Source organism: Phacochoerus africanus, chromosome 9 (genome assembly GCF_016906955.1).
Source record: "Phacochoerus africanus isolate WHEZ1 chromosome 9, ROS_Pafr_v1, whole genome shotgun sequence".
In the NCBI taxonomy this organism is placed as follows: domain Eukaryota; kingdom Metazoa; phylum Chordata; class Mammalia; order Artiodactyla; family Suidae; genus Phacochoerus; species Phacochoerus africanus.
Genome location: NC_062552.1, coordinates 81,346,165 through 81,363,706, shown reverse-complemented (window position 1 = coordinate 81,363,706; position 17,542 = coordinate 81,346,165). Strand labels below are relative to the sequence as shown.

Genomic DNA, 17,542 nt, shown 5'->3' with positions numbered 1-17,542 from the left:
ATTATTGTCATATGGCAGGGGTCTGGGGTCAAAAGTTCTAATTCATCTTTCTGTCCTGTGACTCTCTAAGATCAAAAAATTGTACGATCTTCCTTCAGCCTTTATTTCCCATTTAACACAACAGTTAGCAATACTGGTAACATATCCAGTCAGTATTTATTGAGTTCTGACCATATGGAGACACACTTGTTAAAGCTTGACAGGTATTGTTTTGTTTACTTTTCCTGAGAACCTTATAAGGAAGATATTACTGTTGTCCTTGTTGTACAAAGAGATCTTGAGAGGTTAAGCCGCTTGTCCTCTGCTACGTTGGAGCTGGACTGTGATGAGGATGTCAGAGACCAGCGTCCACACTTCTGACCTCTCAGCTTTGCTTCCCCAGTTACTGAGCTCATGCATTGTCTTATGTTGTGATTCACCTTCCCTGGTGGATATTGAGAGACTTTCTAATTAGATACTTGGATGATCTGTTGATACCGAGGGAACTCCTACCTAACAAAACATCCACATTTCCAAGCACATAATAGGTGCTCAGCAAACAGCTGTTAAATGAATAAATGGATAATGAATTAATAGTGAATTTGTGAATGACAGGGGAATGAATAAATATTTAAAAAATCAAAAATTCGCTGAGTTATTTATAGAGGGAACATCTCCCAGGAAATATTTTCCCTAGATTAAGAGGAAATGTTGTGATGGCAACATTGGTGTTTAACTTCTCACCAATTACACTTCCTCGTTTATAGGGCACTAAGAGGCAGTAATTTGGCAATGGGAAAAACTTCTTTATCTAAAAATCCCCATAAATGACTCTTTGTAAAATTACATTGAAGGCTATTTGGTAAAAAAAAAAAAAAAAAATAAAAAATAAAAAATAAAATAATAATAATAATAAAATAGGCCATTTCTATACAGTTCTGCACAAATTGCTCCGAAATGGGACAAGGGAAAGGGGATGCTGGTACTCGGTATTACTATCTTGGACCACTAACCCTGCAACTATAAATAAAACCCTGACTTTCCTGATTACTAGTGGCTTCCTTACTATGTCATTACTATTATTTCCCTTACTCTTATTGGCTCATTTGCAATGTACAGTTTAGAGCCAGGCTATCAAAGTGCAGCCTTATCTCCCAGTATTCTGGAAATGTGAAGTCAGTAATCCCGATGATTTTACAAAGCAGACTACTCTTTGTCTCCTTTCATTTATTTTAGTACCTCAAAGGATGCCAAGAGCTTGAAAGAGGAAGGGGTAGACCCAACTAAAACATCTGTGGGACCCAGAGCAATATACAAAGAGCCATGTGCCATGTCTAAAAGCTATAAATCAAAGTAACAAACTTTAAATGAATTGAAGTGTTCCCATACTCAGAAAATAATATTCCCATGTTCTTATAATGACTGGAAGGCTAGTTTCAAGTTTAAAATCAAATTAAAAACCCACCAGACATGGCAGTGTGGAAAGAGTAAGCTTTCGCCCTGTCTCCAGATCACCTTGTCTGGTTCCAAATCCCAACACAAGAGGTGTCTCATGTATGAATGTGGAATCTGCAGCACAGCCACCCAGGCTCTGGCCACAGACTTTGTACACATGCCCCTCAGCCCAAAGGTGCACACACAGTGGTATGGTCCAACCTCAAAAGGATAGACCCCAAAATCCACTGGAAAAAAAATGCACCAATAAAGTTGAGAGTTATGTTTTATTCGGCCAACTTCCTGAGGACTTATAGGCCAGGAGACAGGACTCTCAGATCACCCGGAGGACTGCTCTGAAGAAGTAAGGATAATTATGAGTTTCTGGAACATCAAGAAATTACACTGTTTTTTAAAGAAAACCAGACTTCTCAAGTTAAAGAAATTAGTGCTTATCTATTTATGGGAAGATGTAAGAGCCTAGGCTCACTGAAATCATTCCTTGGCTATGCACCTCAACTCGCTGGGGCCAATATCCTGTGCTTTCTCACCCTGAGCCTCCCCAGGGTTCACTGTCCAGGGGTGGCTTTAGCAGCTGACTGCTACATTGGGGGCATCCTGCCTCCATCCTCAGTTCCCTCAGGGCTCAATATCGAGGCAGCTGTAATATGATGGCTTGATGTCTGCAACATCCTCTGTTTACTGATACAGCGGGAAATATTTTTCATTCACACCAAGAAGAGGCTTAAGCAGGCCCTGGAAGTGAGCTCAGGGCATTTAAAGTATGACCTTCATAGGTATTATCAATTATATACAATCTGAAAAACAGAAATGTTATAAGCTTATTAATGAAAATTTTACTATAGATAATTGATTAAGCAAGCATTAGAGAATTAAAAATGCAAAAGGGAATATCTTGCTTTTTGGAATATCATGCTACCAATCCCAGATATCAATAGGACATTTAAAAATGATTTCCCAAGACGTTAAATTTTACTATGAAAGAGGAACATTAGAAAAAGGGGGGAGTTCCCATTGTGGCTCAGTGGGTAATGGGCCCTATTAGTATGCATGAGGATGCAAGTTCAATCCCTGACCTCTCTCAGTTGGTTAAGAATCAGGCACTGCCAAGAGCTGTGGTGTAGGTCACAGATGCAGCTCAGATTCAACATTTCTGTGGCTGGGGCTGTGTGGGCCAGCAGCTGAAGCTCCAATTTGACCACTAACCTGGGAACTTGCATGTGTCACAGGTATGGCCCTAAAAAAAAAAAAAAGAAAGAAAGAAGAAAAAGAAAAAATTAAATGGGGACATTGCAGACAGCTGACACAAAAAGGAAGCCTGGGGTTGCATGTCCCTACAATGTGCTTCAGCAGTGCTTAAACCTTCTGGTCAACCCACACACTACTCTGACTGGCAGTTTCCCCTGTCTGCTCTTTCCGATATTTATAATAGATAGCGTATCTCTGTGGGAATATTGCAGAATGAAAGGGAAGGGGACAATGTGATCTGTACCCAGGACGTCACTCATCCTATTAAGAAATCACCCTCGTAGGAGATTTGTTCCTGATCTTTGAGAAATCCTTTTTTAGACACACATACATGCATATATACATACATACACACATATGTACATACAAACAGTTTCTTAAATATAAAGTCACTAATTCCCAGCATAAAAATGGAAATCCTCTCATTATCTCAAAAAAGCCCCTACATGATGAGGAGTATTGCAAACTTTCCAGTCATTCCTAGCAGTCAGGTAGAATTTCAGACATTTTTCCCTTAAGTATGTTTCTCAGCTAAGTAGTCAGAAAAGCCTCTCCAAAGCAATTGATTAGTAAGTAAAGTGAACAAATATAAAAATATTCCTGAGTCCATCATCATTTTATTATTTGGTAAATACATACCTTTCCATCACCATAAAAAGTTGCAAAGAAACTTATGTCAGAGATAGATAAATATAAATGTTTAAATGAATCTTTTTAGGGATTGCCTGGATTTCAAGATCCTATACAAGAATGGTTGAAATAAAGCAGTTAGTCCATATAATTGGATCAATACTCTTTCTGGGAGAGAAAAAAACTATGGACTTAGACTGAATTATCTAAAGTTTCTAGCTTTTTTGAATAATTACGTTTTTTCAAATTGATCTTTGGCAAGATCACTTAGTAATTCTGAGTTCATTAGTAAAAATAAAGTTGATTAATATTACCTATTATTCAAAGCACTTTGGGGCCTCAGAGATAATAACTGTGAGTACTTTAAGGGCAGGAACCAGGTAGATGAGTGCTGAAAATCACAGCTCATTTCTTTTTCCCTCTTTGCCTTTAGAGTTCAGAGGTCTTAAACATTATGATCACTTAAGCAGCCAGCTTATTAACTCACTCCCCACTTTAATGCAACTCAGAGAAAAACCTGAAGTGGAGTTCCCATTGGACTGCAGCAGTAATTAACCAACTAGTATCCATGAGGATTCAAGTTTGACCCCTGGCCTTGTTCAGTGGGTTAAGGATCCAGTGTTGCATTGAGGTATAGGTCGCAGATGCAGCTGGGGATCCTATACTGCAGTGGCTGTGGTGTAGGACAGAAGCTGTTGCTCCAATTTGACCCCTGGCCTGGGAACTACCATGTGCCACAGGTGTAGCCCTAAAAAGCAAAAAAAAAAAAAAAAAGAAATAAAGAAGGAAAGGAAGGAAGGGGAAAAATTAAGGTGAAATGGAATGCCTCTTTAAGAGAAGCCTCTTCAGCAGAATACTGAGAGCTTCCATCACCCCACCATCTCCAGGCTTCATTTCTGTCACACATAAATTCTGTTAAGAGCCTATGTCCTTTCAAGTGAGTTGTTTAACTGCAATTCTAAAATTTGGCACAATACACAACACAGTTCCTGTGTGAACACTAATGTGCTGGGTAGTTAGTGATATTTTCGGGCTTTCTTAGGGACAGGACAAAATGGATCCACTGTGCCTCAGAAGATATTCTCATGAGACCTCAGAAGGATAGAAGGAACTTCCAGACACCAGGAATTATTAAACCCTAGAGGAACAGGACACAACAAGAGATGTAATATCTTCTATCATTTGAAAATAGTTTAAAAGTTAAGTGAATTGAATAAAGGAAGACCACTTATAAACAAAAGCCTAGAAGAACCAATTAGTAAGGTGTCTTCTTTACTCTACAACTCAGTTAATTTCTGTTATTACTTGTGGGCCACTGAACACTCCTGACTTCTTGGCACCATATTTAATACATGAGAAAGTCACCTGTTCCTGCCAACTATAATCAAGAGCAATGCATTATAATCTTTATGCTGTCTTCTCTTCCATATACTAAATTCACCCAAGTGGATTTCATCCATGTATTCAGGTACCGAATGAGTCAAGTGTCCCAAGAAAGTACGTTTTCTAAAGCACCTCCTCCTGTTCATTCTTTGGCATGGCAGCAGGATGTCACATGTTTTTTTCTCAGCTTCTTCATGGCTGTCTTCACATCAGCATTTCTGAGTGTATAGATGAGGGGGTTCAACATAGGTGTGATCACTGTGTAGAATACGGAGAACACTTTATCCATGGAGAAGCTGTAGAAAGGCCTCAGGTAGATGAATACACATGGCACAATGATCAGGCTGACCACTGTTAGGTGGGAGGCACAGGTAGAGAGTGCCTTGCTCTGGCCCTGGCGGAAGCGAGTTCTCAGGGTGATCAGGATGACAGCATAAGAGAAGAGCAAGACCAAGAAGCAGATGAGAGAGAGCAGACCACTGTTCGAGACCATCAGCACCTCTATCACATAGGTGTCCACACAGGCTAGCTTGATGACCTGTGGGACATCACAGTAGAAGTCCAGTTCATTGGGGCCACAGAAGGGCAGCTGAATGACCAGTGTGACCTGTGTGATAGAGTGGATGAAACCTCCACACCAGCAGGCAAAAACCAAATGAACACATAGCTGATGGCTCATGACTGCCAGGTAGTGCAGGGATTACATATGGCAGCATACCTGTCATAGGCCATGACCGTCAGCAGAAACATCTCACTGGCTCCCAGAAAGTGCAAGAAGTAGATCTGGGCCAGGCATCCTGAAAAAGAGATGACCTTGCCCTCCTGTAGGAAATCCCCTAACATCTTGGGCACAGTAACACAGCTCAGGCATAGGTCAATGAAGGACAGTTGGCCCAAAAAAAAGTACATAGGCAATTGGAGGAGGGAAGCATCAGTCCACACTGTTACCACTATCAAGATGTTTCCCAGGACAATAACCATGTACAACAACACAAATATTAAGAAGAGAAAGAGCTGCAGCTCCCAGGAGGATGATAGGCCCAGAAGCACAAATTCTGTCACCTTAGAATCATTTTCTTTTCTCATCAAGTCAAGGATACCAAGTGACCTAGAGAAAGAAGAATTAAATTGGAACAGGAGAGTTTCAAGCTAGACAAAAGATGAAAAAAAATGAGTTATCAAGATTGAGTCTGGTGTTTATAGAATTATCCTCCAAGCTGAGACAAACTTAAGCACGTTCTATAAAGTATGAAATGAACATTCCGTGTAGCTAGAACAAGAACCAGTTTGCATCTTTTAAGCCCTACCCTATCATCTACCTCTCTAATGTAATACTTAACACTAGGGAACTTCAATGCAATAAGTGTTTGGGAATAGTTTCTAGGAGATGAGTGTAAAAGGATTTGATTAATAGTGATATCAAAATCTTCAAAATTTCATAAGGCAAAAGGAGGCAACACTGAGTCTTAGTTATTTGAGGTATAATTATTTTGTTTATTTGTCTTTTTAGGGCCACACCATTGTCATTTGGAAGTTCCCAGGTTAGGGGTCAAATTGGAACTGCAGCTGCCAGGCTAAACAACAAATACAGCAACACCAGATCCAACCCATGCTGCATCTTGTGGCAATGCTGGTTCCTTAAAGCACTGAGCATGGCCAGGGAATGCATCTTCATCCTCATGGATAATAGTTGGGATCTTAACATGTTGAACCACAATGGGAACTCCCATGAGTTATAATTAAGGTACACACTGGATTCTGGTTATTCTTGAATTTTCTTACTGACTCAAGAAATATTTTGCCTTCAGATAATATGAAGACCTAATGCCAAATATGGCAGTTTCACTTCGAGTGTGAATAAAATTGCCATGCTTGGTAAAAACATTCCCAATTTCTACATATCTGAAGTCTCTGATCACAATAAGAAATTCAGCCTGTGACTATTCTGTGAGGAAGAAAACAAGCACTATACCCATCAGCCTGAAGGAATGACCATTCCTTAAACCACCTTCCATCACAACATAGTTTCCTACACCAAAGCCCTGCCAGGATCTATGAAGCAACCTTCAAAAGTACCAGGTTTGTTATCACATTACTTGCTATAGGATCAGACCATACTTAGTATATCTTGCTTCACATCCTAAGAATAACCTAAGAATTTTCAAGTGTCAATGAAAATGTTTCAAATTTACCAAAATGAGAAAAAGGGATTGAAAATGCATAATAAGAAATTAAAATCTTTATGGAAATATACAAGGCAGCCTGAAGCAAAGAGGACAGAATCAAGCTCTTTCAATGTTCACAGGCTTTTTATGGACTCCTGGGCAGTTATTCTCCAGTTTTTCTAAGTAGAGAACCAGAGAGGTCTATGTGGAAATACCATGAAAGGGAGTAAAAGTTTTCCTCATGGGAATTGTGGGTTTTTCAAACACTAGAGTATATTATATTTTGCTATTTGTCTATCTTTGTGTTGAACTAAAAGAACTCACTGAGGAAGAAACTTGACCACAACAATGATGGAAAATGGCTTGCTAGCTGGAGTTTAAATACCATGTGAACTTCTTCTGGAGGAATCTTATGTATTTTCTGATTTCTTCTGAAACACCAAGAAATGGAGTCCATTCATTGAAGATGGTACCCATGATGGTACTCCCTACTGAGAAGGGCAGAATCCTTCTGCTGTAGACATTTGGGACTTTGTTTTAAATACTGCACTTGCATTGGGAGAAATGAATATTTAGTAAACATCAAAAGAAATAATTCAAGAAATTGAAAGGATGGGCGGGATTATGGTAGAAATGGGTAGGCTTACAATGTTATTGCCATGAATCTAGTGTCTTCTGTTATATAAAGTTGATCCTATATTATCCAAATATTGTAATCATTTTCTAAGATACTACCAGCCATAGAAGTCCCCACTGCTGTGGGAATTTCATTGTTCTGTAAATGCTTCTAAGAGTATAAACTAAGAAAAACAAAATTCAAGTAATTTCTTAAATTTAAAAATGATGTCAGTATACAGAGGAAAAGAGTATGAAGGTATAAAAAAATGGTTTCAGGAGTTCCCGTCATGGCGCAGTGGTTAACGAATCCCACTAGGAACCATGAGGTTGTGGGTTCGGTCCCTGCCCTTGCTCAGTGGGTTAACGATCCGGCGTTGCCATGAGCTGTGGTGTAGGTTGCAGACGTGGCTCAGATCCAGTGTTGCTGTGGCTCTGGCCTAGGCCTGTGGCTACAGCTCCGATTCAACCCCTAGCCTGGGAACCTCCATATGCCGTGAGAGCAGCCCAAGAAATAGCAAAAAAAAAAAAAAAAAAAAACGAAAAAAAATGGTTTCAGAAATAGAAAGAGGTGCAAGGGAGGAAAGTGGAGAGCTGTGCAACTTACATCATTGCCTTGTCAGGAGCTATGAGGGTTCAAAGAAGGAACATGCTACCCTGCTATTCATTCCACCAGTCCTGTCTCCATATCTCAGGCCAGAAAAATGAGACATTCTCACGTCAGGGTTGCCCTGTCTGTGCCTGAAATGCATCCTTATAAGTCCAGCCCTAATTGAGGGCTGGCTGTAAGGGTTAGAAAGATCTGTCCCTAGGGCTCTAGCTGTGTCTGAGGCTTTTATGTCCTCATGCCACCATTTAGCCTAATGAGCCCTGGGATTCCTCAGGCTCCTGAATCTCAGTTCTTTCTAGAAAACTGACCTCGGGCTCTAAAGGCTCAGAAACAGACTTTATTGCATAACACAGCCTGCACTCTCACTCACTTTGGATTGATGAATTTGACTTTACACATGCTACCAATTCTCCATCATCAGTCTGTACCTGCATAAAACAATTCTCCATGGTATCTGTCTCAGGCATGCTTCCTGAGGGGGCTAAACAGAATGAGAAATACCAAGTTATCACTGGAAGTGATTGAAGCAGAAATACTACCTTCAAGTTATTATCTAGAGCCCTAATACAACACCTGACTCTTGATGATACTTCAAGCCTATGGATGGATCTTATCTAGAAAACAAGGCTACTGTCATTAGTAATTCAATATTTTTTATAAACTGTTACTGTAAAGTATAATCTTTTAATGTTATAAAATAGTATTCTCAAAGACAGGCACATGTATTAGAGTCACTGTTCTCAATGATACTCAAATCTACCTGGAAAACAGACTTCTGGTTTCCAAGGGGTAGGGGGGGGAGTGGGATGGACTGGGAGTCAGGGGTTAGTTGATGCAAACTATTGCATTTGGAGGGATAAACAATGAGATCCTGCTCTATAGCACAGGAAACTGTATCTAGTCGCTTGCGATGGAACATGATGGAAGATCAAGTGAGGAAAAGAATATATATATATATATTTGTGACTGTGTCACTTTGCTGTACAGAATAAAATTGACAGAACACTGTAAACCAACTATAATGGAAAAATTAAAATCATTAAGAAAAAGAATACCCAAATCTATGGCTTCTCACTAAGAAAAAATAGGTCATTTGTTATATTCTTACTCCAGATAAAAAGTTACCAAATCAGTTTTACCTTAACAAATATTTCCTAGTAGAATAGTTGACATTCCACTATTTTTAGGTTTTCAATGAACAAAGCTACAAAATTAATCCCAAATAAAATGTATTCAGAAAAAATTAATGCAGTTACTTTAAATTAAGGCAAAGTTCACTTTCCTTCAAACGTCTTCAACTTTCTGTTTCATCCCACATTTTGTCTTTTATCATTTTATTTCACATCCTGGCACAACCTGACATTTAGGTTTTAAAACAAATGACTCTTTTCTGCTCTCAATCAGTAAGAACATACTCATTTGCTCACATATACATTTGTCTTTCCTTACCACCAGTGTATTTAGCAGAATCTCAACCACTTATATTAATTACAAGTATTAACCAAGGAAAAATAGGAGATGGATACTTAAGAATTTCTACACACAAGCACCTCAGCAGATCAGCAATGAGCACACATTTTATGAATGTCTATAGTCACACACATCCCTTCGGTTCCTTAAAGAGATGAAAATAAACACACACCTTAACATGGTCTACAGGTAGCTAAACATCCTATCAAATTGTTATCTGACAGCCATTCTACAATATGTAAAAATAGGAGGCAAATTAAAACTATGCCTGATAATCAGTATGTTTGCATCCTATTAAAAATTGTCTAGATAGCCCAAATTTTTTACTAATTAAAGTTTACAAAGGATATTAGAAATTGTACGTAAGATGCCACATTACAGAGCATCATGACTACTGTTGATAACAAAAATATCTTCAGAAATAAATTTGTTTAAATAAATTTGATTTATTGAATAATTTAATTTTTTAATTACATTCAATTTGTTTCAGAAATCAATGCAATTTGATTGAACACATAATTTTACATTTTTAATAATGCTACATATGCAGAAGTAATGCCAGCTCATCTGACCAAACCAGTACAGCAAGTTTAAGTTCAGATTAAGTCGTTTTTCTATATGCCGACAAAGTTTCACAAAAAAAAAATGCATGTTTGTATTATAGTCTAACTTGTTATAAAATGGAGAAAAACATACCACTCTTTCTAAACCAAAATGACCAAACCATTCTGAATTGTCCAATGGTTCATTCTGAATACCTGAACCTGGATTCTTACATATAAACACCATGAACTAGAAGTCTCTGTTAGAAGATTGTTTGCTTTTCTAAAAAGTCTAGCACATTTAACTTATTAAAAAGCTAGTTCCTTTCTTCTCTTGAAATTCTTTCCCTTCTTTTAAATTTGTGAAAGCCCTTATTAGTCTCTATAACCACTGGAATTGTAGCCTTATTAAATTAAGGAAGTTTTATAATCTAATTTATATATTTTGTTGTTGGAGTAAGGAAACACTTGACACTCAGACAAAAATAAAATATTTAATAATTTTCAGACACACAGAGTACTTTCACCCTCAATTTACAAATTCAGCCATATGTGAAAAACTTTTATGAACACAGATAACCTGTGAACCACTCCTATAGAAAAAAATAAATAAAAATGAACAGTACAGGAAGATACTCTCTTGGGAATGCATATTTAATTTTTTAAAAAATGGGGCTTTAACACTTTTTTCAAATAAAATGCATACAGACCATATGGCTCTGGCCCCTGCTGTTTTCCATTCACTATGAAATTCAGAGCCCTCTGCATAAGGATCAGAGAGATGTCCCAGAGTTACCACTGTACTCCACTTTTTGAAGCTCCTAACAGTCAGATGCAAACACTGCATGCAGACAGAGGATTTCAGTATTTAACAAGAGAGACAGGGACAGGCAAATATTTTCCCTGGAGAGGATACTGCTGCCATGCCCTCACTCATGGAAGTAGACCAAATCTTCCAGATTCTTATCTGAAATAGAACACCCAGGATAAGCAAGCCTTATCAGTCTCCCAGTAGAAATCAGTCTTGTTTTATAGATTCAGATCCTTTCTAACTTTTACCAGATAAATACATTTTAGACAGCAATCTTTGACACAGAACTCTGAAAAATTTTTTTTTTGCTTGTTTGCTTTTCATTAGTTATAGAACCTTTGGAATCAGGACAAGTCAAGAAAACAAAAAGAGTTTCAAAGGCACACTTTTGTGATATTTCCTGATTCAAGGGCTCCTCTTGGATTCAGTATTTTTTTTTCCCAAAAGCAGTTTCACTAGAAGGGATTGTAATATTAATTCTTTTATTCTCATTTTTTGTCTAGTTGCCAAGTTTCTTATAATATTTCTTAAAATAGCAATATCTAATTATTTTAGTATTTATAAATTTACTGTCATCAGCAGGAAAAAATTTTTGAGCAAACTCTATGTGAGGAATGTGAAATGTTACAATACATACTTCCAATTGCACCTAAGAAAACAGAATATGCATATTAAAATTGTATAAAATCCCTCAGGCAGATGAGACAGAAGAGACACCAAAATTTCAGACACTGGGCTTATTAGATGAGGTTTATAAAAGAACCCTCAGACATCAATTGTTTAATAATGATGTCGAAAGAAGCAAAACACAAGGTTTGCATGTAGCTCAGAGTTAGGAATGGCACACTTTCCACCTTTTTTTCCATGCTGTTTTGATTTGTTTGGCTTTTTCTTTTTATGGATTCACCTGCAGCCATATGGAAGTTCCTGGGCTAGCTGTCAAATGTGAAGTGCAGCTAAGACCTACACCACAGCCACAGCAATGTCAGATCTGAGCTGCATCTGCAACCTATGCTGCAGCTTGTGGCAAGGATGGATCTTTAACCCACTGAGTGAGTCCAGGGATTGAAACTACTTCCTCACAGAGACTCTCAGGTTCTTAACCCACTGAGCCACAAAGGGAACTCCTTCATGCTGCTATTGTTTATCATGTCATTATTTAACACATCCTCTACAGATGTTTGTTTTGTGTTTTTTTTTTTTTTTTTTGGTTATTTTGCCTTTTCTAGGGCTGCTCCTATAGCATATGGAGGTTCCCAGGCTAGGGGTCTAATTGGAGCTGTAGCCGCCGGCCTACGCCAGAGCCACAGCAATGCCAGATCCGAGCAGAATCTGCAACCCACACCACAGCTCACGGCAATGCCGGGTCCTTAACCCACTGAGCAAGGGCAGGGATCGAACCCTCAACCTCATGGTTCCTATTCGGATTCTTTAACCACTGTGCCACGACGGGAACTCCCTATCCTCTACAGATGTTGTTCCTGCTAATGCAAGTCTGGTTTGACAGTTTCCCTCGCATTTGGAGAACATTCAAGATGTAATTCCATGTTTTCTGGTTTTCACCAAAGCTATTGAGAAATCAACTCTCTGCCTAAGTCTTGCTTCTGGAAAGGTAATCGATCTTTTTCTCTTGTGTCTTTTCAAGTATTATTATTATTGTTAGTTTTCTGTTGTTTAAATGTGATTTTATTTTTATTCAAACTACTTGGAATGTGTTGGGATTAATCCTTAAAGCTGTAGATTTTTTGCTTGACCAAATCTATATAAATTTTCAAGTGTGACCTCTTTAAGTATTGCTTTTGTCTGCCTCTCTCTCTCCTTGGGAATTGCTAAACTAATGTTAGGCTTCCATATTTAACTTCTTCCATTTTTTTCTATTCTTTTGCTTATTTGGACACATTAATATATAAATTCTTTTGATGTAGTTTTTAATTAATATAGATCTGTTTTCCCATCTGCAATTAAACCAGTGCATTGAATTTTTAACTTTTGTCATTTTATATATATATGTTTTAAATTTCTGGGTAGTTATCTTTTCTCCAAAAAATATTTCCACATCTATTGGCCAGCATGTTGACACATCCACCTGGTGTTATTGGATGAAGATGTTAAATGATAGAGAAGTTTAAATCAATTTCCATGATGGAATAGAAGTTCTCCATGTCCTCATGGGGAAAAGTTGTTTAAAAAGAATATGTTGAGCCCTAGCTTTTAGGGAGAAGAGAAAAACAAAACAAAACAAACAAAAGCCTATTTGTTGCTAAATCTGATGGTGGGGAACAATGGAGTACCCAAGCAGCAAAAAGAAGACATGTGTGAGCTAAAGTAAATCTGAATATCATCAAAAACAGATCTACATGCCAAATGCTTCTATCCACTAGGGCAGAAGAAAATTCCAGTGAATTCCCAATTTGTGAAATAGAATGGAAGACTTCTTTGAAAACTTGATATTAATAAATCACAATGGAAAATTCACCAACCACTATGTACACCAAGTTTGAAGCACTTGCCTCGCTTCATCACAATGTGGAAAGATTTCCATTTGGAACAACTGAAAAGCCAATAAGTGGCAACCTATGGCATGCCTACCACAGATGACATTAAGAGGGAAAGAACTGACCCTAGATAAAATTATTAAGTAGGGAAAATGTATCTTGGTCCATGTTCTCTCTACCTTGAGTCTTCCATTCCCAATCACCATACACACACTGTGGTTCTGCTACCTCAAACTGACTCTTTATGCTCAGAGCTCCCCACATTGCATTATAATGACCTAGAAATGTTTTATATTTCAAATATTTTCACTCAACCTTTTGCTGCAACACAGAAATAGGCATTAATAGACTGATTCTATCACTCTGTGTTACTGTATCTGATTCTAGAAATTCTCTAAAAGGTCATTTAGATGGTGCGTCTTAAAGAAATTTGTAAGAAACACATCAGAGGAGATGTTTTTAAAATAGGGTTATTGCACCTATTATACTGACCAAAAAACATAACTCCTTTTTTAATACATATACACAAACAATATTAGAATGTTTGGAATATTTTCAAGAATCATAAGATAAAGATCATCATACTGTGACAATACAGAGCTAATAAGATTAGACCACTGATTCTGAAGAAAACCGAAGATGACATTATAGTGGATTTACTTTATGAACTAGAAACAAAGGCCTCACATTCTTTAAGTTGTCCCTTTTTTCTTCCTCATGAGAAATAAATATATATATGTATTTTCTACCTTTCTCTGGCAATCAGCTATATGGCTATCACCTTTCCCTTGAGGAACCTTGGTTTTACAGGGTAAAGAACAACTCATAATTAGCTTTGAGTTCAGTAGACACAGCCACATACTCATTTCACATAACTACTTATTTTTCCTAGTTCCTCTCCCAAAGGCATCTAATCACAGAAGGTAAAGGAAGATATTGGCCTGAGATACTGGCCTGCCCAAAGGACTACTGAGATAAGGAGTCATTTTCTAAAAATACACAGGAACCAAATCTTTGGAAATACAGGCCCAAAATAGAGTCCTTTCAATTTTAATCTAAAATAGAACATTTTTATATTAAAATGTTTATATAGGTGGTACTTGAATCCTCTCTTCCAAATAAGAAACTGGTAACTACTCCCAACGTCTCATCTATGTCATCCTCCAAACATCTCCCCTGATGAAACTCCTGTTAGTCATTGCAGTTAATTGTACAAAAGGGGTTTGTTTTCCAGTGGAGGTCCTAGGAATCCACACTTTTGAAACTAAAGTTGAGAAGACTCAGTTCCTCCAAAGCATAGCTCCCAGGTAGGCAGAAATCTCATCATATCCCTACACCTTTTTTTCTCAAGAACTAATCCTAATTTTGTTGTTGGTGGTGGTATTCTTGATAAAAGAGCTAAGGGATAAAATCTAAATAGCTTCAATTCCCAGGCAAAGCTGTGGTGTTCGTGATTAACTGAAAGAGGAATCCCTTTTCTAGCTTTTTCACAACTCTAAATAAGTTATGATATATTCTCTTTCTAAAATAAAAGAGGGGGAGGGAGTGGGAGGGATCGGGAACTTGGGCTTATCAGACACAACTTAGAATAGATTTAAAAGGAGATCCTGCTGAATAGCATTGAGAACTTTGTCTAGATACTCATGTTGCAACAGAAGAAAGGCTGGGGGAAAAATGTAATTGTAATGTATACATGTAAGGATAACCTGACCCCCTTGCTGTACAGTGGGAAAATAAAAAAAAATTAAAAAAATAAAATAAAAGAGGGAGATCCACCTGTGGTGCAGCGGGTTAAGAATTCAACAGCAGTGGCTCAGGTCTCTGTGGAGGGGCAAGTTTGATTCCTGGCTGGGCACAGTGCTTAAAGGATCCATGTTGTTGTAGCTTCAGCATGGGTTGCAGCTGTGATTCGAAGTCAGTCGAAGGAACTTCGACTGACTTCAACATGCCATGGGTGCGGTGATTAAAAAAATAAACAACAGGGAGTTCCCGTCATGGCTCAGTGGTTAACGAATCTGACTAGGAACCATGAGGTTGTGCGTTCGATGCCTGGCCTCACTCAGTGGGTTAAGGATCTGGCATTGCCATGAGCTGTGGTGTAGGTCACAGACCTGGCTCGGCTCTGGCCTGGCTATGGCTCTGGCACAGCTCTGATTAGACCTCTAGCCTGGGAACCTCCATATGCCTCAGGTGCAGCCCTAGAAAATACAAAAATAAATAAATAAAAATAAATAAATAAAAATATTATTGCTTTATGACTAGTAATTCATAGAAGATGTTGTCACATAGGATTAAAAGTATTGTTTACTCCATTCCATTTGGGGAGTTGTATTACATCCTTACAGGGTTTCAGAGAGACACATACCTGAAGACAAAAGCTATTTAAAATAACTACCATCCAATAGGAGGTCCAAGCAAGTTAAGGAATTAGGAAAAGCAAATCAGTTTGGGGATGTTTCACAAATTATTTTTAAAACTAAAAGAATATTAGCCTTTGTGCTTTGTTTTTATTTATACACATATATAATGTCTAACTAGTGATAGTCAAGACTTGGGAAATCAGAGTAATGCTTTCATCTGATAAGAGAGATTCCATAATAACATGGCCAACTGAATGAAGCAGACACAGAGGGAGAATCTGGCCAAAACAAAGTAACTATTAGCAGAGAGAAATTCAGTTCTTCTGAAGGAAGTATCAGACTCAATGTGATTAATACGAATGCCAGCATGCCCTTCAGGAAATGTGAAATACTCTTTCCCATGAGTAAGGAAATGAAACTAAACTATTCAGGTATTTGTTTTCCCAAGGTTGTTTTATTTTTTCTTCATTCTATTGATCATTGGAAACCAGAACATTAAATGTTTTGGAAGATCATCAACTCAATCTAGATCAGATTACCAACCCCAATTTCTTCTTAAATACCAAGTCACTCTGTCTCACTGGTTCCTCCCTACCATTATATTTTCCCTTTGCAAAGGGCTTTATGGAGTCTTTTTCTTCTAATAATACCTTTGGAGACATCTTAATTAAAGAATCAACTGCCTTAAAAGGGTACCATAAGAAGATAGGACAGCAGAATTGCTCAAAGGAAACCTGTGTCAAAAAATAATGCATTACTGAGTAATTCAGTCTTGAGTGAAAAAAAAAAAAGAGTATCAGGGTTGCATCCACCCACCCCAGGAACTTGGCCATGTGATTCCACACAGCTTTTGCATCTGGAGTGTGGCCTGTGTTGATGATTAGTGCTCATGTCTGCACAGAACATCCAGCAATTCCTGGAAAGCCATTTGGGCACTGCCCTGCTGTTGTGCGTTTGTTTCTGGGCATCTTAGTACTTTCATATGTCCTCTCAGTACTCTCATGGGTCATACTAAAGACCTTTCCTTTTTCTGTGGAGAAATTAGGCAAAGGAGGACTTCAGTAGGACCCAAGGGGACAGGTGCATATGAGTTTTTAAAGTAGCAGGGTCAGCTTCAGGATCTCACACAGGGTGACCAACTGTCCCTGTTTCCCTAGGGCTGAGGAGTTTTCTGAATCACAAAACTCCCAGTGCTAAAATTGGGATAGTCCCCTGCAAATGGGCACATCTTGTTACTCTAGTCTCATATCATATTGGTCCACCGTTTCCTCTTTTGCCAAGCCTTTGCTCTCATCTGCCTTCACCACCACCTCATGCAAGTAAAGAACCATTCCATTGGACCTTGAAGTGAAGAGTGTAAGTTGCATGTACAAGTTATGCAGACAAAAAGAAGTAAATTAGTAAACCAATAGGCAAAAAGAGGGAGAAAGAGAAAGGAAAGGACCCAGAAGGGATAGGAAGATAGGGAGGGAGGGAGAGAAGGAAGGGAGGGGGGAGGGAGGGAGGGAGAGAAGGAAGGAAGGAAGGAAGGAAGGAAGAAAGGAAGGAAGGAAGGAAGGAAGGAGAAATAGATATCTTAGGTGGGGAGAATGCCATGACATTTGGTAGAAGTGCAACTATTCTTTTCTTACTGGGACACAAGACTTAAGAGAATACAAGGAAACTGATGAGGTTAAATAAGTAGATAAAGATCAGATCATTGAAGGTCCTTATATGTTATGCTGAGTTGCTTGGATATGGCTTCCTAATTATATTTCATTGCAACAGCTTATGGACTAA

General features: G+C 38.2%; 1 pseudogene; it reads right to left on the bottom strand.

Annotated features, from left to right (window-relative positions):
- Positions 1 to 4,837: 4,837 nt before the first annotated feature.
- LOC125136712 (olfactory receptor 4Q3-like) lies at positions 4,838 to 5,871 on the bottom strand (annotated as a pseudogene).
- Positions 5,872 to 17,542: the final 11,671 nt, after the last annotated feature.